Here is a 25,634-nt window from a genome sequence, read left to right on the forward strand (position 1 = left end):
GACATACAGAGGGAAACTTGGAAATAATTAAAAAAAAAAAAAAAAAAAAAAAAAAAGGAAGGCACTAGAATTAACAGCGGTTAGGAAAGGCTTTCTGTAGGAGACTGAATTTGGGACCTAGAGGAAATCAGTGGAGTCAGAAGACAGAGATGAAGGTGGATATCACGGGAGACATAGAGAACCACCAGAGAAGATGCCTGGAGCGGAGAGATGGAGGATCTTGTGTCATTGGATCCAAGAGTAACGGTGGAGAGAAAGACGTCCGAAGTTCGGAAGGAGGGTGGGCTTGGGCCTCTCTTTGGAAGTGAGGGGATGGGTAAGTCGCCGTCTGACTCTTCATTGCCTCATTTTTTGTTTGTTTTTAGCCCAGATAATGCAATGACCACGACAGACGATCTGAGTTCAAGGACTTTGCCGTTAAGTAGTTATCTGATCTTGAGTGACTTCATTTAGATTTTCTGTGAGCAAATTACCTTCAGCCACGTTCCTCTCCATCTCCCCAGTTTAGTGACGCATTCTCAGTCAAATGCAATGCTGTGGGCCACTTGCTTAGCACCGTATCTGGCACCTAATAAATGGCTAATCGATGTTTGTTGACTGACGAATCCAGACTTGCAGAAGTCCAGACCCGGGGCCTCTTGACGCAAAAGGTCACCTCCCACCTTGGGGCCCCCCAAATAGCTCAGATTCCTCCCAATCTGAAAAGAGTTAAATGAAAATTCCAGCCACTGCTGCAGTAGTTTATCTGCGCACAAAACGCGTTACCTGTCAGCCTCGCTCCCATTTCGTTTTTAATGCCCGCGATTGGACACCAGGGGGCGCTGTAGCTGATCCCAGAAGCCTCAGGCGCGGCTGGCAGCAGGAATTAACCAATGTCAATAGCGGGGATGGGACGAAGTGGGAGTGAGAGACTGGGTTGGAGGAAGGCTACGTGATGAAGGCGCGGGAGGGAGGAACTGGGAGAGCCCCAGTGGGAGGAGGATGGGCGGGGGGAAAGGAGGGTGCGTGGTGACGTCACCGTGTGAGGGCGGGGTGTTCCGGGGCGACGCAGCGTGTGACGCCTCCGCAGCTGTGCCGGGGTTAATGGGAAAAGTTTTGGCCGGACCGAGGATCCCGAGGAGTCCGGGAAGCAGCTGCGGAGGTGGAGATTTAGCTGGTGCCGGAGTTAGAGAGGGCGGCAGTCCGGGCAGGTAGGCCGAGGACACTCAGGTCCCGAAGCTCGAGTTCGCCTCGAGGAGAAACGAACACTCCACGGGAGGGCGGAGGGGGCGGGGGGAGCGGCGCTGAGCGGGCTGGGGGGCAGCCCAGGCCGAGGAGTGCGAGTGGGAACCGTCCGAGCGCAAGCCGCCGGCCAGGCCCAGTCTCTCCACTCCCTCCTTCCCTCCACTTCTCTGCCTTGTCCCCCTGGCGTGACGTCTCGGTAGCCGCCGCCTCCTCCCCATCTTTCCCGTCTAGTTCCTCCCGTCTGTCCTGTCTCTCCTCCCCATTTCTCACCTCTCCTCTCTTCCTATATCATGTCTCCTTCCTCTCCGTCTTCCTTCTCTCTTCTCCGTCTTTCCCCTCTTCTCCCTCCTCATCTCTCATCTTTCCTTCTTTGTGTCTCCTCTCCATCTGTCCCACATTTTGTCACCTCCCGGCTCCTCCTTCCTCCCTCTCCATCTCTGCTGTCCCTTCTCTCTTTTCATCTCTCCCATTTGTTCTCCCCTCCCTCCCTACATCTCTTCCTCTACTCCCTCTTTATCTCTCCCATCCTTTTTTGCTCTCCATCGCTCCAATTCCTTCTTTACCCGATTTCTGCTATCCATTTTCTCTCTTACCCATCTCTTCTCCCTCCCCCTCTTTCCTTCCTTCCCCATCTCCTCTTCCCTTCTCTTTTCTCCATCTTCACTTCTCGTCCCTCTTTTCTTCTATTTCTTTCCCTCCCCATCTCTTACTTTATCTTCCCGTCTCTTCTTTCTTCTCCCCTATGTCTTCTCCTTTCCTATCTCCCCCATTCCTCTATCACAAATCCCTCTTCTTTGCCCTCTCTTCCTTAGTCATCTCTCCATCTTAATCTCCCATCTTTTTCTTGTTTCTTCTTCTCCCTGTCCCTAATCGTTCTAGATCTCTACCTTGTCCCCATCCTCTACCAATGTTTCTATACTCCCCTTCTTCCAAGCTTGTGTCAGGGCCATTTCTGTTTTGTTTTGGTTTCTACTATACTATTTCCTTGTCCTTGTTCTTCCTCTCCTCCTCTGACCTATTGTGCAATTTGTCTTAATGCCATCCACATTCCCCACAAGTCTTACCACTGAATCCTCTTAAACTGATGGATCTGAGGAGATTGAGTCCCATTTTCTCACTATACTTCTAGTCCCAGGGGCATCTCAGTTCTGTCTTCTTATCACCTTCTTGTCTACTTGTGTTTTCTTTTCATCCATCAGTGTGTCACTGTTCCCTCTGAGTTTATTCCCCTTCTGTCCCAATCCTTGTCAATCTTCTTATCCTTTTTCCTATTCCCCCAGTCTGCCCTATTATATCACCTTATTCCATGTTCCATGAATAGCCTGTTTTGATCCCTTTATTATTCCAAAGGCTTCATCTGTTGTTCCAGTTTCCTTATGTTGTATTCTGTTTCTCCAATGGCTTTTTCCAAACTTTTCATGTTCTATTCTCCATCCTTGGGTTCTCTTTGGTACTATACTGTGTGTTCTTTTTTCAATGAAGGTCCCCACCCTAATGTCTGTTACTTTCTCTATCACCCTATTTCCCTTTGTGCTTCTTAAACTGTCAACTTCTTTTCATATCCTGCTGACCTGATCTACTTCCCAGTTGTCTTCTCCAAGTCCTTGTCTCTGTATTCTTTTCTAAATCCTTGTTGTTTCACCTTGTTTTTTATGGTCCAGTTTCTCATCTCTTCTTCCTTGCCCCCAATTTTTCATTCAGACAAATCCCTATCATCCCTCTTGGATTCTCATCCCCTTACCCTGGTAGTGGAACTTCAGCGCCACACATTGTTTTCCCCTTTTCCCTTAGGCATTTTAAAGTCCTGTCTGAAGAGTCAAACTTGAGGAAGACAGGAATGTAAATATGGAGAGTGGGAGGGAAGGGGGAAGGGAAAGGAGGCAGTGAATGTGGTATTCCAATTAGTAGGAAATTTTTTGTAATCTCAACTCTAACATTTCCCTCTTTATGGCCAATGACTTCCAGGAACCTTCAGGGAATGAAGAGCAGCTGAACTGGATGTGGGCCAAGGGTTGCTAGAGGCTCCTCCAATTTTTTCCCTTCCAGGAATAGAGACAGACAGACAGACCAACTGAGAGAGGGAGAGGGGAAAGAGAGGAAGTATCTGTCTGTCTGTCTATGTGTGTATGTGTGTGTGGCTGAGTAGGACCAAAATCCTTATTTTCCTTAAGATTTTTCCATAACATCAATTGGCTCCAAGCTTGTTCTTGTTATCACTTAGCCTAAAAATTATTCTTGAATTCTGGTTTTAGAACCAGATTTCTAGTCTGATAAGCTCTGGAATTTCCAGATATCTATCCCTTTTAAGTTGAGAAATTGTGGCGTAAAGTAGTTAGTAGACTTGTCATGGGGTCAGGAAGACCTGGATTCAAGTTCAGCCTTTGACACATATTAGTACTATGACCTGAACAAATTACTAAACCTCTTACTGCTCCCCGAATCAGTATACCCCTGAGATAGGCTTTCTCTACTTTCCCTCCCTGCCTCTGACCTCCTTTCTGGACTGTAAGTTATAGATGATTTACTATCTACATGGAGGGAATTTCCATTCCTGAAATTCCCTGCAATATTGAAATCACAGAGTTTTTAAAAATCAAAATTTTCCTCAATCTTTTGTAACTTAGCACTATTATCCTTTTTTCCAAAGTTCTGACCCCCATCCGTCTATGAGTACCATTTTCCCACTTTCTGAGATGTAGACAGAAAACAGGGAGCCTAGAACTCTAGTTTCTTTCTTCATACTGTAGGGTGGTCCACAGGCACAATTTTGTGGTCAACCTACCTCTCAGCAGTAGAACAAAAGCTTAAAGAGAACAGAGAACTCTTCAACAGGAATGACCCCATATTTAAAAGATCCCTCAAAGAGGAAAGATCCTACCATTTTGGTAACTTGTCATTTAATTTCTCTGAAGGCAGTTAGTGATTATTTATTGTGATCTTCTGGAGAAACTTCTATTTAGATGATATAAAACATCTTTTATTTAGGTCATGTATTTCTTGGTTTATGTTGGAAGATCCTAAAAGTTGACTATCTTTAATTTCAGAGCAAAACTACTGTTCTCTTAGACTTCAATTTTATGATCCTTTGGCTTTATAGAATTGTTTGGTTTTTATTTTGTAGGCTGATTTGGATGTAGTTGGAAAATATAAGGGGAGCAAAATTCTCAAAGATTTGGAATCAGTTCCTGAAGTTCAATTTCAGGAGCCTCACAAAGGTAATTATAAGGAAAACTTGCAACAAGTAGCATGGTTCACAAGTGAACTTTAATTCAAGAGATCAAAGAAATACTATTGGCAGAGATTGGATGGCTATTTATCTTTGATGTTGTCTGAGGGCCCTTCCCACTTTGTGAGCTTGTAGAAATAGGATAGAAGGAGATTAAGGAGCTTCCATTTCTCTGAGGACCTCTTAGCTTTGAGATACATATAAACCATAAAAGATGGAATGGCCATCTTGTTTTTCTTTTAAAATATTTTCTTGATGCACCTTTTTTTCACATCATTGTCTTATCCCTGTGATCACTGCCCTTCTTATAATAAAGTCCAACTGAAATGTATATTATGCTATTTTGCATTGATAAACCATCAACATAATGCGAAGAGGCAGGAAATGGGCTTCCTCATCAGTCTTCTGAAGTCGTTGCCCTTTTGTCTTTATGAATAATTTCCCTATGCCAGACCTAAAACTACATTATAAAGTGGTAGTCAACAAGACCATTTGGTACTAGCTAGAAAATAGAGTGGTTGATCGGTGGAATAAATTAGGGATACAAAGACCCAATATTCAGTGACAATAGTAATCTATTATTTGATAAAAACTCCTGCTTCTAGAATAAGAACTCACTATTTGACAATTTGACACTATTGTTGGGAAAACTGGAAAATAGTATGACAAAAACTAGGCATAGATCAACATCTCACATCCTATACCAAAATAAAGTTGAAATGGGTTCATGATTTAGACTTTAAAGGATGATACCATAAGCAATTTAGAAGAGTAAAGAATAGTTTGTCAGATCTTTGGAGAAAGGAGGAATTTGTGCCAAAGAGGAAATGGAGAACATTATAAAATGCAAAATGGATAATTTTGATTACATTAAAGTTTTTGTACAAACAACAAATGTAACCAAGATTAGAGGGGAAGCATAGAGCTGGAAAACAACTTTTGCAGCCAGGGTTTCTGCTGAAAGGCCTCATTTATAAAAGAGAGAACTGAGTCAATGTATAAGAATACAAGTCATTTCCCAGTTTATAAATGGTCAAAGATATGAACAGTTTTCAGATGAAGAAATTAAAGCCATCTCAAATCATATGAAAAGCTACTCTAAAACATTATTGATTAGAAAAAAGCAAATTAAAACAACTCTGAGGTACCACTTCACTCCTATCAGATTGACTAAGATGGCAGGAAAAGATGATAAATGTTGGAGGGAATGTAGGAAAACTGGGACACTAATGCAGTTGTTAATGCAGTTGTGAATTGATCCAAACATTCTGGAGAGCATTTTGAAACTATTCCAAAAGGACTATCAAACTCTGCATATTCTTTGATAGACATAGATCTATGTCCTAAAGAGATCATAAAAAAGGGAAAAGGACCCACATATGAAAAAATGTTTGCAGCAGCTTTCTTTGTGGTGACAAGGAATTAGAATTTGAGTGGGTGCCCATCACTTGAGGAATGGTTGAATAAGTTGTGGTATATGAATAAAATGGAACATTATTGTTCTGTAGGAAAGAATGAGTAGGTTGATTTCAGAAGAGCCTGGAAAAATTTGCATGAACTGAAGCTGAGTAAAGTGAGCAGAACCAGGAGAACACTATACACAGTAACAGCAGGATTGTGATGATTAACTTATTATAGATTTGGTTCTTCTCAGCAATGCAATGATCCAAAATAATTCCAATGCAATGATTCCAAAATAATAATGGGAAATGCCATCTGCATCCAGAGAAAGAACTATATGGAGATGGAGATGGATTGAAGCATTTGATATTTACCTTTTTTGTGTGTGTTGTTTTTTTTCCTTTCTCATGGTTTTACCCTTTTGGTCTGAATTTTCTTTCACAACATGACTAATAGGAAAATGAGTTTAAAATGATTATATATCTATAGTCTATATCAAATTGGTTGCCGTCTTGGGAAGGGGAGAGAGAGAAGGATGGGGAGAAACATTCAGAATTCGAAATCTTAGAAAAATGAATGTTGGAGATTATCTTTACAAGTGAAAAGATGTAAACTTGTTGGGTTATTTTAGTCAGGTTGTAGAAGGACTTTTAGTGGTCATCTCTGGCCCCTGACCTTGAAACAAGACTTGATTTATAAGTGCAAGGCAGTTAAAATCCACCTTATTCTGACTTTGTTCACTAATCTGCCCCATTGTTCGCCAGTTCTTTCATCTAATCTGACTATGGGACATTTCAGAAGATTTAAAGCTTGTCTGATAATAAGTCCAATTGAAAACTGACAGGCTAGTGGTGATCCTGAGGCTGGCTTAGGCTCTGGCTGCTCCAGTCAAATGAATCTCTTTGCTCAAGTGAATGTGATGTACTTCCATATATAATTCCAAGTCTGACAACTAGTTTATTTTTGATAGTTCACTTCGAGGCTGTATTTTCTCTTTGATTTTTAAAAGCCTGAGTTTGACAGATACCTCACTCTCCTAGATTAGTTATAGTAGCTGATTTACTCATATTTATATCTTATGTCTAGCCACATGAACTTGACCTGGTTTATTGAGCTTTGGGTTTGCCTTCTTAGCCTCATCACTTTGGAAGATGTAGTATCTTCCCTTCCTGAATCCACTATCTGAGATCTGCTCTTAGTAAGGTTTCCTGTCCAATATTCTAGACACTCAAGGTTCTTCCCTGAGATCATCTAAGTAAGTCCAAGTAGCACAGTTTTAATCATGGTCAGGGGACCTATCAGGTGCTTTCTTTTGGCATGATTTAGGCAAGAAGGCAGCTGTCCTTTTCTTTATGCAAGCAGTCCTTAGGGCTTACAGATCCCAACATGTTTTCAAGCACTGTAGGCCCCTGGGTCCTTTCCCCTTTTCTTCTCCATCTCCCCAAGCCAGGAGGAGTTGGGACCTGTCCCTTTCCCAGATTCCACATACTTGTGGAGGAGGAAGATTATCTTGCTTACCTTCTTTTGACTCGTGAACTATTCTTTTATACCATCTGCTCTCCAGGGATGACTCCTGCCAAGTCATAGTACCCTGCTCCTCAGCACCGAGCATAGAATCTCCTTATTGCCAACCTTGACATCTCCCAGTGCCTTGTCTGTTCCTTACATGTCATACAGAAATACTGTAGATGAGGGAAAATTTGGAAAAGAAAGTTTTGCAAGGGTCAGTGTTGAAAAATTACGCACGTATATGTTTTGTAAATAAAAAAGAAAAGAAATATTGTAGGTGATTGATGTCCATGGGATGTCATATAATGTCATTTAATCAGTCAGCAATCATTTATTAAGTACCTGCTAAAACTAAGGCAAAAAAGACAAAAGATGAACCTGAGGATTTCTAGGAGCTTGCCTCAGGGTAGGCGATAGTATGTCAGAGTCTGTGATGAACATCTATTCTGAGATTAATATGAAATGAATTACTTCTCTAATTTCAGACATGTGAATCTTGCCTCATTGGCAGATGGCTCCCAGCTTTCATTTTGACAAGGACTTAGGATATGACTTAGGATTTGTCTACAAGCTGCTTTGGAGTTACAGAATCAGATCTGACTTGGGGTGTTAACATTTTGTAGGATTGTTATGTAATTGATGTCTCATCTTTTTTTTATTTAATATTTTATTTTTCCCTCTAATTACATATAGAAACAATTTTAACATTTTTTTCCAATTTGAATTCCCAAATCTCTCTTCTCCCTCCTTGAGGAGGCAAGGAATTTGACACAGGTTACATGTAGTCATATAAAACACGTTTTCATGTAAATCATATTGTGAAAGAAAACATCAAACCCTCACCCCCACCCAAAAAAAGCAAAAAACAAGAAAAGTAAAGAAAATGTATCTTCAATCTGCATTCAGACTCCACCAGTTCTTTCTCTGGAGATGAACAGCATCTCTCTTCTGTCTTTCAGACTTGTCTTGGATCATTATGTTGCTGAAAATAATTTTTATTCACAGAAGATCATTATACAATATTTCTATTACTGTGTACAGTGTTTTCTTGGTTCTGCTTATTTCACTTAGTACCAATTCATGTAAGTCTTTCCATGTTTTTTTGAGCATCTTGTTTGTCATTTCTTATAGCACAATAATATTCCATCACAATCATATACAACAACTTGTTCAGCCAATTCCCTATTTGATGAACATCTCAATTTCCAGTTCATTGCCACCATTATAAAAAAGCTGCTATAAATATTTTTATACATAAAGGTCTTTTTCCTTTTTGTTTCTTACCTCTTTGGAATACAGGCCTCGTAAAGGTATTGTTTGGTTAAAAGATACAAATAGTATTATAATCCTTTATGCATGGTTCAAAATTGTTTTCCAGAATTTTTTTATTAAAGCTTTTTATTTTCAAAACATATACATAGATAATTTTCAACATTCACCCTTGCAAAACCTTACATTCCAAATTTTTTCTCCCTCTTTTTCCTCCTACCACCTCCCTTAGATGGGAAGTAATCTAGTATATGTTAAATGTGTACTTCTATACATATTTCACAATTATAGTGCTGCAGAAGAAAAATCAGATCAAGAAAGAAAACAAAATGCAAGCAAATTACAAAAAAGTGAAAATACTATGTTGTGATCCACACTCAATCTATATAAAACTTAACCTATAGTACATTATTATTTTAATTTTCCCAAGTCTTCATCATTTGTCACTTTCCTTTTCTTTCATATTAGCCAATCTGCTAGATATATGGTGGTACTTCAAAGCTGTTTAATTTGCATTTCTCTAATTGTGATTTAGACCATTTTTTCATAGTTCTATAGGTAATTTTGATTACTTTGTCTTTAAACTGTCCATACTCTGATCATTTATCAAGTGAAGAATGGTTCTTATTTCTATAAATTTGGCTCTGTATTTGAGAAATGAGGTTTTTATCATAAAAAACTTGTACAAAATTTTTTTCACTGTAATGATTACTATGTATTTTCCCTCTAACCCGTTTTCTTGTTCATCATACTCTCTCCCCTTTTACCCTGTTTCTTTTCAAAAGTGTTTTACTTCTGACTCTTATTCCCCATCTTTTCTGATCCTCTTCCCCTCCTACTTTCCTGTATGCTAAGGTAGATTACTACAATCATCCGAGTGTATATATTATTACCTCTTTGAGCCAATTCTGATGGTAGTGTGGTTCATGTTCTCTTCCCACTTCCTACCCTTACTTCTCCCATTTTCTTCTCCACTGTAAAATCTCTCTTGGGCTTCTTTTATATCTTGGTTTATTACATTCTACCTCTCCTTTCCCCTGGTGCATTCTTCCTTATCACCCTTTAATTTTGTTTTTTCAGATAATAGATGCCTACTCTCGGTTCTTTACCTTGTTGGTCTTGCCTACTCCCTGGCCCTCTCCCTTACCCTCACTTCAACCTGGGCTTTTTCATTTCTTATGAAGTATGTCACTTAAGAGTGAGAGACATTTGCAGATTCCAACTAAGAGAGTGATGACATTTCAGATCAAAGAAAGGGGGACACAGGAGAAGCTAGCTTATGTTGTTATGCTCTGTATTTTATTCTCCAGTTTTCTGTGGTGTATTTGGCATGCATGTGACACTTCCAAGACTGTTGCTGCTCACTTGACACATGAGGATGCATTCTTCAAAGAGGTAATCTCATTTTTGTAAACTTGGAATTTCCCATTCCTTCAGAGTACAAAGATAGGGGGGTTTAGATAATACTCATGTTGGGAAACAGATCCCCAAATGACAAAACTCCTGGGTTTGACAGTGATTCTGCACAAGTCCTTACACAGAGTAGATGCTTATTAAATACTTGTTGGATAAATAAATGACTGTCAGTATCATTGCATTTTTGTGGGGAAAACAAGGCTTCCATGTCTCCCTTTCTCCCTCCCCCCCCCCCCACTTGGTATTCTTGCTTCCATGAGGAGCTAAATGTCTAAGATTACCACAACTTCCAGCTGCAAACTTGTTTCCTCCATCTTTGGGGGGCCACCTCACTGTAAAGCAAATGGTCCTTTCAGCGTACCAACTAGTTCTCTGATGTTTTGTGGCATCCTAGTAAATGAGCTTTGGGTAGGTAATATTTGTTGCGCTTCTCTCTGTCTACTTACATACAGAAGATCTGGCAACTAGTTCTAGCTGGGACAGCAAAACATGAGGCCTCTGTTTATGTTGTTTTGCTGTCAGTTATTGGTAGTTTCCCTGATATGCTTCCTTTCTTCAAAGACTTCTTTCCTTTCTCTGTTTTTCAGATTATTTAGATTTTCCTGTAGTCAAATAAGGTAGTAAGCCGAGTATGTCTGTTGGTTAGGATTAGGTCAGGAGAGGAGAGGGAGATAAAATTTATTTACAGAGCTTACAAAAAGACACAGCCAGGGGTCCATCTTGTTCTCCTATCTACACTAAGTCTTCATGAAAGGAAATTGGAGTTGTTGGGCTGGGATGTGGTTATGAGGAAGGGAAGGGGTCTTTGGGTTACTGAGACTCACTGAGAAGAATTGACTAGTATATGTATATGGAATGAAGTTTCTCAAGATTTTGATCTTTCTTAAGGGACTGTTCAAGAGTTGTTGCTGTTTTTAATTTTTTTTCCCCATTGGAATTATCATCAGCTAGATAGTCAGCTAAGACAGTTGGTAATTTTTTATATTCTAGAAATGGCCCAGTTAGCTCATCCTTCTGCTTCATGTCCTTATTTCCATATGGATGGATGAAAAATTCTAATCCTGAATTTTTTTGAAAAGGGAAGTAGTCTGCTACATCTCTCAATCAGTCTTTCTAGTTGGTCTCAAGGAAATGATCATCTTCAAAATAACAAATAACTATTTAGCTTGACACTGAGTTTGTCAGCCTTGCCCTGACAGTTGTGCAATCTAGCTGGGAGATAGGATGTGCAAGTTAAAAGATAAAAACTAGTTGTGGCAGCCAAAGTAGTAGAGTCCTGAGTTTAGTCACAAGGTCTGGATTTGAATCATAGCTTGTGACATAATGCATGCATGACCTTGGACAAGTCACTTCCTCTCCCCGTCTCATCTATAGATTGAAAGAATTAGACTTTTCTACGAACTCCAAAATCCTTTTTTTCCTCTGACTCCAATGAATGGAATAACATACATTAAGTGTGACATAATCAATACAGACAAAAAGTGTAGGTATTCAGAGGAGAGAGTAATCACTTGAGTTTCAAGTGATTGGGAGTAAGATGATACTTGGAAGGAACAAAGGATACAACTTATAACAAAGAAGGTTTTTTTTAAGGGAAAAAAGATAAGATTCTGAATGTATATAGCATATATACAAAATGATGACTTCAAATTAACTTCAAGTTTATCTCTTTACACTAGTACTACTGCTGTGTAAACTGCTTCTCTCTTGGAAAACTGTGGTCAAATGACTATGATATGACCCCAAGGGTTGGGTAAGCAGTGGAAATAGATATCTCTGATGTAAAACTCTGAGTAAGAGTGATTTATTTTCATTAGTCTTGGAAGATGAAGTTAGAGAAATAGAATAGTAGGGACTTCATATATTTGGAGCAACTTCCTATTCTTTCTTTAGAATCTTAAGTAGATTCTTTTAATCTTTTTTTTTTAATTGAAGCTTTTTGTTTTCAAAATATATGCAAGGATAATTATTCACCATTGAGCCTTGCAAAAACCTTGTGTTCCAATTTCCCTTTCTTTTTCCCACCCCCTCCCCTAGATGGCAAGAATCCAATATATGTTAAACATAGTAAAAATATATGTAAATCCAATGTAGGCATACATATTTATACAATTATTTTGCACAAGAAAAATCAGGTCAAAAAGGGAAAAAATAAAAAAGAAAATAAAATTAAAACAAGCAACAATAAACGAAGTAAAAATGGTATGTTGTGATCCACACTCAGTTCCCACAGTCCACATGGCTCTCATCATCATAAGATCATTGGAACTGGCCTAAATTGTCTCATTGTCGAGAAAAGCCACATCCATCAGAATTGATCATTGTGTACAATGTACAATGCTGTGTACAATGATCTCACTGGTTCTGCTCATTTCACTTAGCATCAGTTCATATAAGTCTCTCCAGGCCTCTCTGAAATCATCCTGCTGGTCATTTCTTACGGAACAGTAGTATTCCATAGCGTTCATATACCCTAATTTACTCAGCCATTCTCCAACTAATGGGCATCCACTCAGTTTCCATTTCCTTGCCACTACAAAAAAGAGCTGCCAGAAACATTTTTGGACACGTGGGTTCTTTTCCCTTTGGGCATAGTTCCATATTGCTCTCCAGAATGATTGAATCAATCTACCAAGAACATGTTAGTGTCCCATTTTTCCCACATCCCCTCCAACGTTTATCATCATACTTTCCTGTCATTTTAGCCGATCTGAGAGGTGTGTAGTAGTACCTCAGAGTTGTCTTAATTTGCATTTCTCTGATCAATAGTGACTTAGAGTACCTTTTCATATGACTAGAGATGGTTTCAATTTCTTCATCTTAAAATTATCTGTTCATATCCTTTGAGCATTTATCAATTGGAGAATGGCTTGAATTCTTATAAATTTAAGTCAGTTCTCTATATATTTTAGAAATGAGGCCTTTATGTACCCTTAAATGTAAAAATGTTTTCCCAATTTATTGCTTTCCTTCTTATCTTGTCTGCATTAGTTTTATTTAAACAAAGACTTTTTAACTTAATATAATCAAAATTATTTGGTGTTCAGTAATGAACTCCAGTTCTTTTTTGATCACAAATTCCTTCCTTCACAGATCTGAGAGATAAACTATCCTATGTTCTTCTAATTTGCTTATAATATCACTCTTTATGTCTAAATCATGAACCCATTTTGACTTCATCTTCTTTTTGACTGCTGTAACTAACAAGGAGCTTAGTCATCATTTCATGAAGTAGTCTTTTTCATTGAATGATTCTTAAGATCTTAAAAACTTCTTAGTAGAGTCTAGTGGAAAGAGCGTTAGAATGCTAGGATTCCAATCCCAGTTTTGCCATTGATTATCACTTAGGCATGTCTTCACCTCTGTTTCCTCATTATGAAATGAGAATAATTCTTTTTTTTTTTTTATATAGCTTTTTATATACAAAACATATGCATGGGTAAAAACTTTCATCCACCTCCTCCCCTAGATGGCAGGTAGTCCCATACATGTTAAATACGTTAAAGTATATGTTAAATACAATATACGTAAACATATTTATACAGTTATCTTGCTGTACAACAAAGATTGGATTTAGAAAGAAGGTAAAAATAACCTGAGAAGAAAAAACAAAAATGCAAGCAAACAATAATAGAAAGAATGGAAATTCTATGTTGTGGTTCTTGCTCATTTCCCAGTGTTCTCTCTCTCTGGATGTAGCTGGTTCTGTTCATTACTGATCAATTGGAACTGGTTTGGATCCTCTCATTGTTGAAGATATCCACTTTCATCAGAATTGATTATCATATAGTATTGTCGTTGAAGTGTATAATGATCTCCTGATTCTGCTCACTTCACTTAGCATCAGTTCAGGTCTCTCCAAGCTTCTCTGTATTTATCCTGCTGGTTATTTCTTATAGAACAATAATATTCCATAACATTCATATACCACAATTTATTTAGCCATTCTCCAATTGGTGGGCATCCATTCAATTTCTAGTTTCTAGCCACTTTGAAAAGGGTTGCCACAAACATCTTTGCACATGTGGGTCCCTTTCCCTTTCCCTTCTTTAATATTGGGATATAAGCCCAATAGTAACACTGCTGGATCAAAAGGTATGCACAGTTTGATAGCCCTTTGGGCATAGTTCCAGATTGCTCTCCAGAATGGTTGGATCCATTCACAACTCCATCAACAGTGCATCAGTGTCCCAGTTTTCCAACATCCCCTCCAACATTTATCATTATCTTTTTCTGTCTGAGCCAATTTGAGAGGTATGTAGTAGTATCTCAGAGTTGTCTTAATTTGCATTTCTCTGATCAATAGTGATTTGGAGCATCTTTTCATATGACTAGAAATAGTTTCAATTTCTTCATCCGAAAATTGTCTGTTCATATCCTTTGGCCATCTATTGATTGGAGAATGGCTTAATTTCTTATAAATTAGAGTCAGTTCTCTATATATTTTGGAGATGAGGCCTTTTTCAGAACCTTTAGCTGTAAAAATATTTTCCCAGTTTATTGCTTCCTTCTACTCTTGTCCACATTCGTTTTGTTTGTACAAAAGCTTTTTAACTTAATATAATCGAAATTTTTCTATTTTGTGATCAATAATGACCTCTAGTTCTTCTTTGGTCACAAATTCCTTCCTCTTCCATAGATCTGAGAGGTAAACTATCCTATGTTCTTCTAATTTATTTATAATCAATGAAGATAATTCTTGTACTGCATGTCTCACAGGCAGACTGTCTCACTGCTCATAGTGTTGTCCTGAGAATAGAAAACTTTATAACTATAAAGCCCTGTAGAAATGTAAATGCCTTTGGTTTTTGATATTAGTCATGCTGGCCAGCTTGGGATTGTGACGGCTGAAAAGTTCCAGTGGGTAGAAATGGAAGGAGGGACTTGAAAAAAAAACAAACCAAAAAACCATAGGCTAGGGATAGGATGTGTTGAAAACTGAGTTGTCAGACAGTTACAGTATATGCAAAAGATTATAGTGGAAAATTTTGAGGAAGGGAGACTAATTAGGAAATTGAAGCATTTTAGTAAACCTTTAGGAAGGTATGAGTAAGTTCTTCCAGGTAGGCTAAATGAATGAAGAAAAAAGCTTCCTATATGCCCAGCACTTTTCTGAGAGCTAGAGATACAAACCAAAAAGCCAAGATATTTCATGTCCTCTGGTAGCTTATATTCTTAGAAGGAAATACCATTCATAGATGGCCAGAAAAGGCTACCCTTCTGGCATAAATCAGGCTTTTGTTTTCATGGAGTCATTTGGGCAGGAGACTTCAGATTTTTATCCAATTTAACCAACATATGAGCCAGAGTCATCTAACAACTTCCAGCATGTGGTCATCAGATAGATACTTGAAATCTTACCGTAAGAACTCTGATCAGTTTAGTGACCAGATGTGTCTTTAGGATTGACCTAAAGCACTCGTCTTTTTTTTTTTTTTTTTTTAAATAATTTTTTATTGATAGGACCCATGCCAGGGTAATTTTTTACAGCATTATCTCTTGCATTCCCCTACCTCCCTCCACCCCCTCCCCTAGATGACAAGCAGTCCTTTACATGTTGAATAGGTTACTGTATATCCTAGATACAATATATGTGTGCAGAACTGAACAGTTTTCTTGTTGCACAGGGAGAATTGAATTCAGAAGGTATAAATAACCCGAGAAGAAAAACAGAAATGCAAGCAGTTTATATTCATTTCCCAGTGTTCTTTCTTTGGGTGTAGCTGCTTCTGTCCATCTTTGATCAATTAAACTAAAGCACTCTTCTACCTCATTCCATATTTATCTGCCTCTCCCAGCAGGTAGTTGTGGAATAAGGGATAAATTTGCATAGGTAGCCAATTGTTTTACTTGACTATACATTTATTAGTAGAGAAGATGCTTTAGGGATAGAAGTCATTTGAAAGTGACGGTGATATTTAAAAAGAAAAGGCCTCCCTTCTCTGCCCTGTTTTATTTTTTGACATTTTAAAGAACGTTTTCCTTTTAGCAAGCCTTCTGCAACTTCCCTAGTTCTGCCCTCTAGGGTCAAGCTGAACTAATCTAATCTTTCATGTGACAATTCTTCAGATCCTTGAAAACTACTATCTCATTCTATTCCTCCACCAGCCTCTCTTTTCTAAGCTAAACAGCCCCAGCTAAAGTAGAGTATAGTAAATAGAAACACTAGAAAGTTGGGAGTGTTGGAAGGAGCATGAGAATATAAGTTCAAGTTCTCTAGTGTGAGGATTTAACATCGAAAGATTGTCAGCTAGGCACTGGATTCATCGACGTATGAAGGAAAGAATCCTTGGTTTGTAGAGAATAGTACTAGATTGGGTGATAAATTTGGATTGAATGAACCTCAAAAGAAGAGAGCTCATTTACTGATGATGATAGACGGAGAGTCCAAACATAGTTCTGAGGAGCAAGGAGTATTTCAACACTTATCTGCAGGATTTATTGACTTGTGGGAGGGGGTATATGATACAAATGAAAGTACATTCAGTGCCAGAAAGGGGTGACAAGGGATGCTGAGTCATTAGGAGAGAGCCTAGACTCTGAGTGCTAGAAGGTGAAAGGATAGAGAAAAGAAAATATTTAAGGTAAGAATAAATTTGAATAGGCATAGGGTTCAGAAGGTTCATAGTTTGCCAGAGTGGCATTAGGCTAACCATTGAAGATAAGTTTCAAGCAGATTATCAGGGACTAGAGGGAAGTTGTCATTGAGGAAGGCTTGTAATTAGACTACTCAGGGTCCTCCCTCAAAACCTAATCTAGTAGGGAATGATATTGAGTCCTGTGAAACCCAACATCTAGTAGGGAGGTGTCAATGAAAGTTCACTTTCACTTTCTTCCCTTTTTTTCTTATTGACCAGGCTTAGCTCTTACCTCAGTGGGTAACCTGGTTTCCTTCTGGGGCTCCTAAGGTGGCTGCTCCTGAAAGAAAAGGATTTTTGGAAAAAGTCAAAAAGGAAAGAAGAAAAACTAGAAGAGAATGAATGAGCCTTTGGTAGGAGTGATGAAAAAAATTGAGACCTAAGCTAGTTAGGTTTTCTTACCTACTGTTTGTTTTCTTGGACCATGAGTACCTGGAGTTTCTATTTTTTGATCTTGGAAATTAAAGTAAACTGGTTAACTAATTTTTTTTGCTGTTTGATTTTCTTCTTAAACTGTGAGTAATTCTTTTCTGAAGGGGAAGCTTTCCTTAAAAGGATAAAGGTATTCTCTGGAGTAGTTGAAGATATCTTAGGATCACACATCTAGTGTATGAAGGAACCTGAGAGGCCATTTAATTCAGCCTTTATTCAAATGAAAAAAAATAATGCCATGGTTTCGTAACTTGAGTAACTTATGGTTCCTAATGGTGCCCAGCAATGTGAGAGGTGGGATTTCAAAGTACTTTCTCTGACTCTGGAATAGTTGGTCATCATTTGGGATTCATGATCCTGTGTTGGCATAGCCTTATTTAGTTTTTGAATCCAGATTTGTTTTCTAACACTATTTCACCTGGTTTCTTTGGTGAACCAAAGAATCTCTACATCTTGTAAATTACCGAGGCCAGGAAATAGTATACCAGGAAAAGAATACACTATGAGTTTTAAAGTATTGTTGAGTTGTTTTTCAGTCCAGACCAACTCTTCATGACCCCATTTGGAAATTTCTTAGCAAAAATATTGGAGGGGTTTGCCATTTTCTTCTCCATCTATTTTACAAATGAGGAAACTGAGAGCAATAGAATTGACTGGCCTATAATCATACAGCTGTTAAGTCTCTTGGGCCAGATTGAAACTCAGAAAGATGAGTCTGACTCCAGGCCTAACATGCTTGTCATTGTGCCATCTAACTGCCCCTTTAGATTGTTCTAGCCACTTTTATTATTCGTGTGTGTGTGTGTGTGTGTGTGTGTGTGTTGTTTTGTTTTAGTGGATTTGCATTGCTACCTCACATTGTTTTGGTTCACTTATGATCCTTTGAGTCTTCTCTTATTACATTATACAAGCATTGCCATTTTAGTATTTGTAGAGTTTATTTTTCTTCTTCTGTTGCATTTTCCCCAATATCTATTAAATTCTGATTTGTTCTGACCCCTTTACTAATTTGAGGTTTTGTGGAATTTAGCTTTTATACCTGTGAGCATGAGTTTTTCAGGAATTGGCTTATTAGCTTTTAAAGAAATATTTTTACTGTCTTTTATTAACTCAAAGTACCTGTTTGACTGACCAGACTAGTACTTCCTTCAAAGAAAGCTGTGTAAGCTATCAGGGCGTCTTGGTGGTCTCCATATAGAAGACAAGGGTTGGGTGGGCCTGGAAGATTCTTCTTTCTTCAAGAGATTTAATTCCAGATCATAAAAGGAAAAAGAAGCTCTATCATAAAAAGCAGCAGAGGAAAGAAAAGAACATAAGCCTTAGAGCCAAGATACCTGAACCTGAATGCCAATAGTAGTGAGACTAGAAGAAAATCATTTACATTCAAAGTTTGTTTCTTTGATAATGTGGTTATGATACTTGTATTACATATCTTACAGAAGTGTGAAAAGACCTGTCAGTTAATGAGTAAGCATGTATTCAGGCTTTATTTATTAAGGGTTGAGGATACAAAGAAAAAGCAAAAACAGTCCCACTTTTCAATGATCTTACATTTTAATGGGAAAAACAATATGTAGATATAAATATAGAAAGGAGGAAGTGGGGGGAGAATGTGAGTGTGTGTATGTGAATCTGTGTGTGTGCAGGTCAATATACACAAAAAAGATACAAGATAATCTTCAGCATCCTGCTGAAGGGGGTTCCTGAGCTGATTGAGTCTTAGAAGAAAAGAAACCAGGAACTCTGCTAGGGAAAGGGAAGGAGGGACAACTTTCCAGGTATGAAGGACAACAAAGCATAATGATAAACAGTGGAGCATCGTAGATGAAGAAAGCAAGCAAGCCAGTGTCTGTAATGTGGGGAGAGGAGAGTAAATGTGTAAGACAGAAATGGCTTGTGAAGAGCCTTAAATACTATATGGAATAGTTTCCGTTTTATCCTAAAGACACTAGAAAGCCACTAGAGGTGACTGAGATGAAGAATAACATAGCCAAACCTAGAATTTAAGAAAATCACTTTGGAAGCTGAATGGAAGGGAAGTTGGTTTGGGAAGACACTTGACACAAGACTGTTGCTCTAATTCAGGTGAAAAGTGATGGTGTCCTGAACTTGGATGACTTCTTGGATGAGAAGTGGACCTATGCTTTATAAACTTAAGTGCTATGTAGTTGAACTTAATATATTTTAATGTTATTATTTGTTGATATCAATTATGAATAATAATCAGTAATAATCATATTTTCACTCTTGGTAGAAAATGGCTATTTGAAACAGGCAATAGTCAACCAACAGCTATTTATTTCACATCTGCTATGTAATTGTAGAGAGGAAAGAGACATGGTGCACAGATCTTGAAGACCCTGATCTTAGAGTCAGGAAGGTCTTGATTCATATCCCATTTCTGGTGCTTACAAGTTTCCTGACCTGGGTAAGTTACTTAATACCCCAGCATCCTTAGGAACTCTTTAAGGGACTATAAATTGCATTGCTGAGTATAATTACCAGTCTTTATTGGAAGAGAAAGGTCCTATACCATAAAAATTACAAATATAGACCAAAAATTGTAGTCAGAAGGAATAAGATGTATATATGCTTATATATAGACAAGCATAAAAAATTAAAAGTAATTATTTAAAAGTTCCAATATTTTGTCAGTGTATCCACTGACTGTTCCCAACATGCAGATGGAAAACCCTGAATACCTTTGTCATGATTATTTTTTCTTGAGTTCTTACAGTCAAAAACCTCATTACCCTTCAACTAACCTAGTATTCCACATCATGTAGTCTATCATACTTGAAACTTTCTCATATTGAATGTAGGAATGAACTTGATCTTCACTATAATATCTTTTAAGCGCTCAGGGTCACCTGATATTAGCATTTTTATATATTACCAACAAAGTCCAGCAGGAAGAGATAGAGAAATTCCATTTAAAATAACTGCAGACAATATAAAATACTTGGGAGTCTTAACATGCCAAGACAAACCTAGGAACTATGTGAACATAATTATAAAACATTTTTCACACAAATAAAGTCAACTCTAAACAGTTGGAGAAATTTTAAATGCTCATGGTAGGCTGAGCCAGTATGATAAAAATGACAACTCCACCTACATTAATTTACATATTCAATGCTAGTTGTTGTTATAGTCATTTTTTCTGTTCCACTTTTTGTTGCAATTTTTTGTGATCCCATTTAGGATTTTCTTGTCAAAGATACTAGTGTAGTTTGGCATTTCTTTCTCCAGCTCATTTTATAGAATAACAAAGGTCTCATTTTTCAAATCTATAGAGAACTGCTTCAAATTTAAAAGAATACTAGTAATTCCACAACTGATAAATATTCAAAGGATATGAACAAGTAGTTTTCAGAAGAAGAAATCAAAGATATCTATAGACATATTTTTAAAATGTACCAAATCATTATTGATTAGAGAAATGCACATTAAAACAATTCTGTATGATTTCATACTTATCAAATTGGTTAATGTGACCAAAAAAAAGGAAAATGACAAATGACAAATATTGGTAAGGATTTGGAAAAATAGGGACATTAATTACTATCAGTAACATTGTGAAGTTACCCAGTCATTCTGGAGAGTGACTTAGGACTATAAAACTGTATATTCTTCAACTAATCAATATCTCTACTAGATCTGAATCCCAAAGAGATCAAAGAAAAAGGATAAAGTATTGATAGCAGCTCTTTTTGTGATGGCATAGATTTAGAAATTGAGGAGTTATCCATCAATTGAGGAATGGCTAACAAGTTGTGGTATATGATTAAATTCCATTGTGCTATGAGAAATGATAAGATGCTTTCAGAAAACCTGGGAATATTTACCATACACTGTTATAAAGTGAAATGAGGAAAATATCGTGCATAATGACAATGATATTGTTCAATGAAGAATTGTGAATGAATTACCTATTCTCAGCAATACAATGATCCAAAACAAATCTGAAGAACTTATGATAAAAAAAAAATACTATCCACCTTATTAAAAGAAATGATGTTCTGAATGAAGATTGAAGCATACATTTTGAACTTTGGTTTTTGGGGAGAGTTCTGCATTTTCTTGTGCAAAATGGTTAATATGAAAATATTTTTCATGACTGTGCATATATAATCTACCCCAAATTGCTTGTTTTTTTAAAATCTAAAAAAAATTTTTTAATGTAATTGAGGGGGGAAATATTTTTAAAAACATAGACTTGTATCCCCTATGTTTTAAAAAATATTTTCCCTAATAGTTCTGTCTTTTACTTTTTAATCTGGGCTAGGGATGGTAAAATAAGGGTTGTCCTGTTGATCTTTGTTAGGATTATTCTCATTGGTAAGTAGCAACTGAGAAAGGATTAGAACTCTTGAGTTCTAATGCCATGTGACCTTGAACTGGCATCTGGAACATCACTGGCACTATATTTACTCTAAGCTATGCTATTAGTATTGTATTATCTGTTCTTTTAGAGCAAACCCACAATTCTGTTATGTTTTCTTTCTTTCTTTGAACATTGCAATCTCTGGTTTATTTTTAGAGTGTTTTCTATTTCTGTTTCCATTTCCTGCCTAGAGTACTGCTTGGATGATACAAGGAAGTAAAAGAGGAGCTAGTGTATGATAACTCATGGGAGCTTCAGCCCGGGACATGCATTCTTTTTGGTAAGAACCAAGGCAGCCTACTAGCTCTTATCTACTAGTTTTTCCACAGGCTAAATTCAGGGGTTTCAGTTTCCAAAACCAGGAGTGTAGCTTTGTTTTTATTTTCTAGAATAAATGAGTTTTCCCCCATAGTTAAAGAATAAGGTATTTGGAATCTTACTACACCTCTTCTGGGAACTTTTCTGCCTGAAAACTTAAAAATCCCCATGTGAAGAAATAGTTTTTCTGTGAAAATGTGAGAATAGACACAAGGATCTGTTTGGGGGCAAAAGAAAGACTGAAGTGTGTGGTAAATTAAGCATTGTGGTTCCTCATCTCATTTGCATGTTGTGACTATTTTTAGAGCTTGAGAGATTGAAACTCAAAAGATAGCACCTCAAATAATTATTTTCAGACTGTGGGAAGATTTAAAAAGGATTGTTGGTTTCATGAATGACTAAAAGTTGAATAGTGTGAGTTTTACAGCATAAGGGAAAGATGTGTCATTGACCACTAGGAAGTTCTTATTTTAGCCAATAGGAGCTATAAAGAACCTAGTGACAGAATATTAGAAGGAGCAATCAGATGATGAATGCTTCAGAAACTCAATGATTGAAAGAAAAGCATTACTTTGTGGACTGGCTGAAAAAAAAGGTTGGGAGCTTTCTGGTTGGACAAAAATGAAACTTATGCAGTTTTAGTTGTCCTTCAGTGTTCTGTCTAGATTGAGAAGAGATATAGCCTCTAAGAAGCTGTTCCTGGTTGTTCTCTTCTTACCACTTCTTGCCTCCACTCTCTATTGAGAGGGAAAAGTGGAGGAGGAAAAGACAGGCCTTGCAGTTGCTTTGTTATAAATATAGATAGAAAACTGATTGATTTGATGCAGCATCCTGTTGAGTGAAGAATTGGCTGAACTTCTCTGCCTTTTTCAGAGAGCCAGCTCAAGGAGCTTGCTGGTAAATTTTGATTAAAAGAATTACTTGTCACTGGAATAGCATTAACACTTTCTCAGTATCCTTTTAGAGTAATTGTGAGTAAAAAGAATTTGTCACTGTTTCATCAATTTGAAAGTAGAAGAGGAACAGATTTGCTTAGCATTAGAGCAGTTAGGACCAAAAAGAAAACAGTTGGTAAATCTATTTTTCGAGAATTAGATTGTCATGAATGGACCAAGAATGTAAAAACCACACTCAGAGTTGTGAGTTGCCCCAAACAATTGAGTTTTCCTAATTCATGTCCCTCCCTGCTAGGTTTTTATAAATCTGTGTTCACTCTTCCCCAAGGATATTGTCAGTGTATTTGTGGAAGTCTGTGACCTAGATATGTTTGAGCTCTGATAGTTTGATTATTTGATTATCTTTAGTAACGTTTAACTATTATCGATTTCATCGTGTTATCAATGTTTTATATTTGAGGTAATGGTGTTATCATGGTAGTTGACTGTATACATGAGGAATATATTGCTAGAGATTTATGGGCTTCAGTGATGAGAAGTAAAAGTGTATTGCTCCTATAATAGAATGACCCTGAGAGAATCCTGAGAGAGTTGGAGCTGTGACTTTGTTGTAGTAGTCTGTCTTTAGAAAATTCAGACCTGCTGGTGTGAGGATGGATTGGGCACATGAACTGACCCAGAGGAAGAGAAGGACGCTTCATTTCTCATGTCAGTGGTTCTGTGTGGGAGAAGATGTGTTAAATGCTGACCCTTATCCATGCTATGTCATCAGCACATCAACCAAGCTTGATACTTTTGCAAAGAAAAAAGAAGGTCTATTCCTCTAAATCTTCTTGTAGGCCAAGCTTATTCACTCAGTTTTCAGTTTTGATTTTTTAATCATCCTTTCCATTTATATTGTTGTAATTCTTGTCTTTCTTGTTTTGCTGATTCTGCTTCTCTTTGCAGTAGCTCATTTAAGTCTTCCAATTTTTCTCTATAGCCTTCATATTTATTGTTCCTGATAGTATACTGATATTCTTTTATATCTATTTGTGTACCAAAGTTCATTTAGTCATTTGCTGTTTAATGGATCTTTACTATATTTCCATTTCTTTGCTATTACAAAAAATATTGCTACAAAGTCTTTTCCTTTCTACCTGTATTTTAAAACCTAACTCAGATTCTAGTATTTCCATGAAGCCTTCCTAGATTCCTTTGTCTTACCTCACAATGTGCTGTTATGTGTTAAAATCACCTATGTCCTACTTTCTTATAAGTTCTAAGCTCTATGAAGGGTGGGAAACAAGTCTCATTGAAATGTCATGTCTCCAGGAGTTGATGTTTAATTCATTTTCTCATTCAAATGTGTTTCAAACTTTAATTATCCGCTTTCTAGCTTTACTTGAGTCTGTGACACAGAGCTTTACATCTTTAGTACCAGCAAAGTTCATCCTAATCTACTTCATTGTGTGTAATCTGTGAAACTGATAATTCTTGTTTATAAATCATAGTTTGACAAGTAAAAATAATAGGATTATGAAATGCATTGTCACTTGATTTTGTAAGAACCTGGTTTATAAAGCAGTACTGAGTAAGTTGCTGTTTGTGTACAGAGGCATCAGTAAGTTCACACCTTTCAGTCCCAAATTTGAATCAAACTTCTGGCCCACGTTAATGCTATGAAGCAGGACAGCTAAATGCCTTCCTTGTTGAAGTGTGTCCTGTTCTGTTCTTTTATGGCACTCCCAAGCTATAATTAAGTTTCTGTATGAAACTATATCCCTCAGCTGGCACATACTGTGACTACGATCCCTAGAATTAGATTTGAGATAATTATTTCTTAGGAGTCTTAACTGGCTTCCACCTGATCTCTTGGGGATATAAAGTAGGGGCCAGAAAAAAGCCAGGAAATGGCTCCAGGAACTATGTCTTTTTTTTTTTTTTAATTATAGCTTTTTATATACAAAACATATGCATGGTAATTTTTCAACATTAACCCTTGCAAAAACTTCTGTTTCAACTTTTCTCCTCCTTTCCTCCACCCCCTTCTCTAGATGGCAGGTAATCCCATACATGTTAAATATGTTAAAGTATATGTTAAATACAATATATGTATACATATTTATACAGTTGTCTTGCTGCAAAAGAAAGATTGGATTTTAAAAAAAGGTAAAAATAACCTGAGAAGAAAAAACAAAAATGCAAGCAAACAATAACAGAAAGAGTGGAAATGCTATCTTGTGGTCCATACTCATTTCCCTGGGTGTAGCTGGTTATGTTCATTATTGATCAATTGGAACTGATTTGGGTCCTCATTGTTGAAGAGGCTATGTCCATCAGAATTTGTAGTGTTCTTCTCTAAAGTGTGTAATGTTCTCTGGGAGCAGCTTTCTTGCTGGGCTTCTGGAAGCAGCCAGTGTAATAATCACCTCAAATGCAGCTAGGTGTTAAAGTCCAAATTCTTTATTTTCTCTTTCAAGTATTGTCTCCTTCCTTGGGCCCGGTTAGCTTTCTTAGAGGCCTATCTCTCTCCTTGGTTCTGAGAGCTCTTGCTCTAGACCTTTGCCTCTGCCAGCTTCTGCCTCTAGCTCCCTCCGAATGTCTTCAGCTAATACAAAAGTGGAAAATGGAATGAATCTGTCTCCTCCTCCAAGAGTGGGCTTGTCCTTTCTGACTTCTGAATGTCCCGGGCTAAATCCTGGTTGAGGCTCCTAGCTTATATATGCTCTCTTAAAAGTATGAATCTTATAGAACTCTAATAAGTACTAAGTACATTAGTGAACTAGAGAATTGTTAAGTACCATGCTAAATTAGATAACTGACTTCGCACTTTGTAAGAATTCTAACAAGAATTGATCATCATATAGTATTGTTGTTGAAATGTATAATGATCTCCTGGTTCTGCTCATTTCACTCAGCATCAGTTCATGTAAGTC

General features: G+C 37.4%; 1 protein-coding gene across 6 annotated transcripts in view; it reads left to right on the top strand.

Annotated features, from left to right (window-relative positions):
* The first annotated feature begins 760 nt into the window (after positions 1–760).
* Positions 761–25,634, top strand: part of PPARD (peroxisome proliferator activated receptor delta) — a 75,530-nt gene continuing 50,656 nt past the window's right edge. For 2 of the 6 annotated variants that reach the window (XM_051996456.1, XM_051996462.1), the window contains exons 1-2: positions 764–1,190; positions 9,940–10,024. The gene's annotated coding sequence lies outside the window, so the exon portion shown is untranslated. Of the gene's footprint in view, positions 1,191–4,345; positions 4,440–9,939; positions 10,025–21,693; positions 21,783–25,634 lie in introns of all 6 variants that reach the window. The other 4 variants (XM_051996459.1, XM_051996458.1, XM_051996461.1 and 1 more) reach the window with 4 other exon arrangements.

The sequence above is a fragment of the Antechinus flavipes genome, chromosome 4 (genome assembly GCF_016432865.1).
Source record: "Antechinus flavipes isolate AdamAnt ecotype Samford, QLD, Australia chromosome 4, AdamAnt_v2, whole genome shotgun sequence".
Classification (NCBI taxonomy): Eukaryota; Metazoa; Chordata; class Mammalia; order Dasyuromorphia; family Dasyuridae; genus Antechinus; species Antechinus flavipes.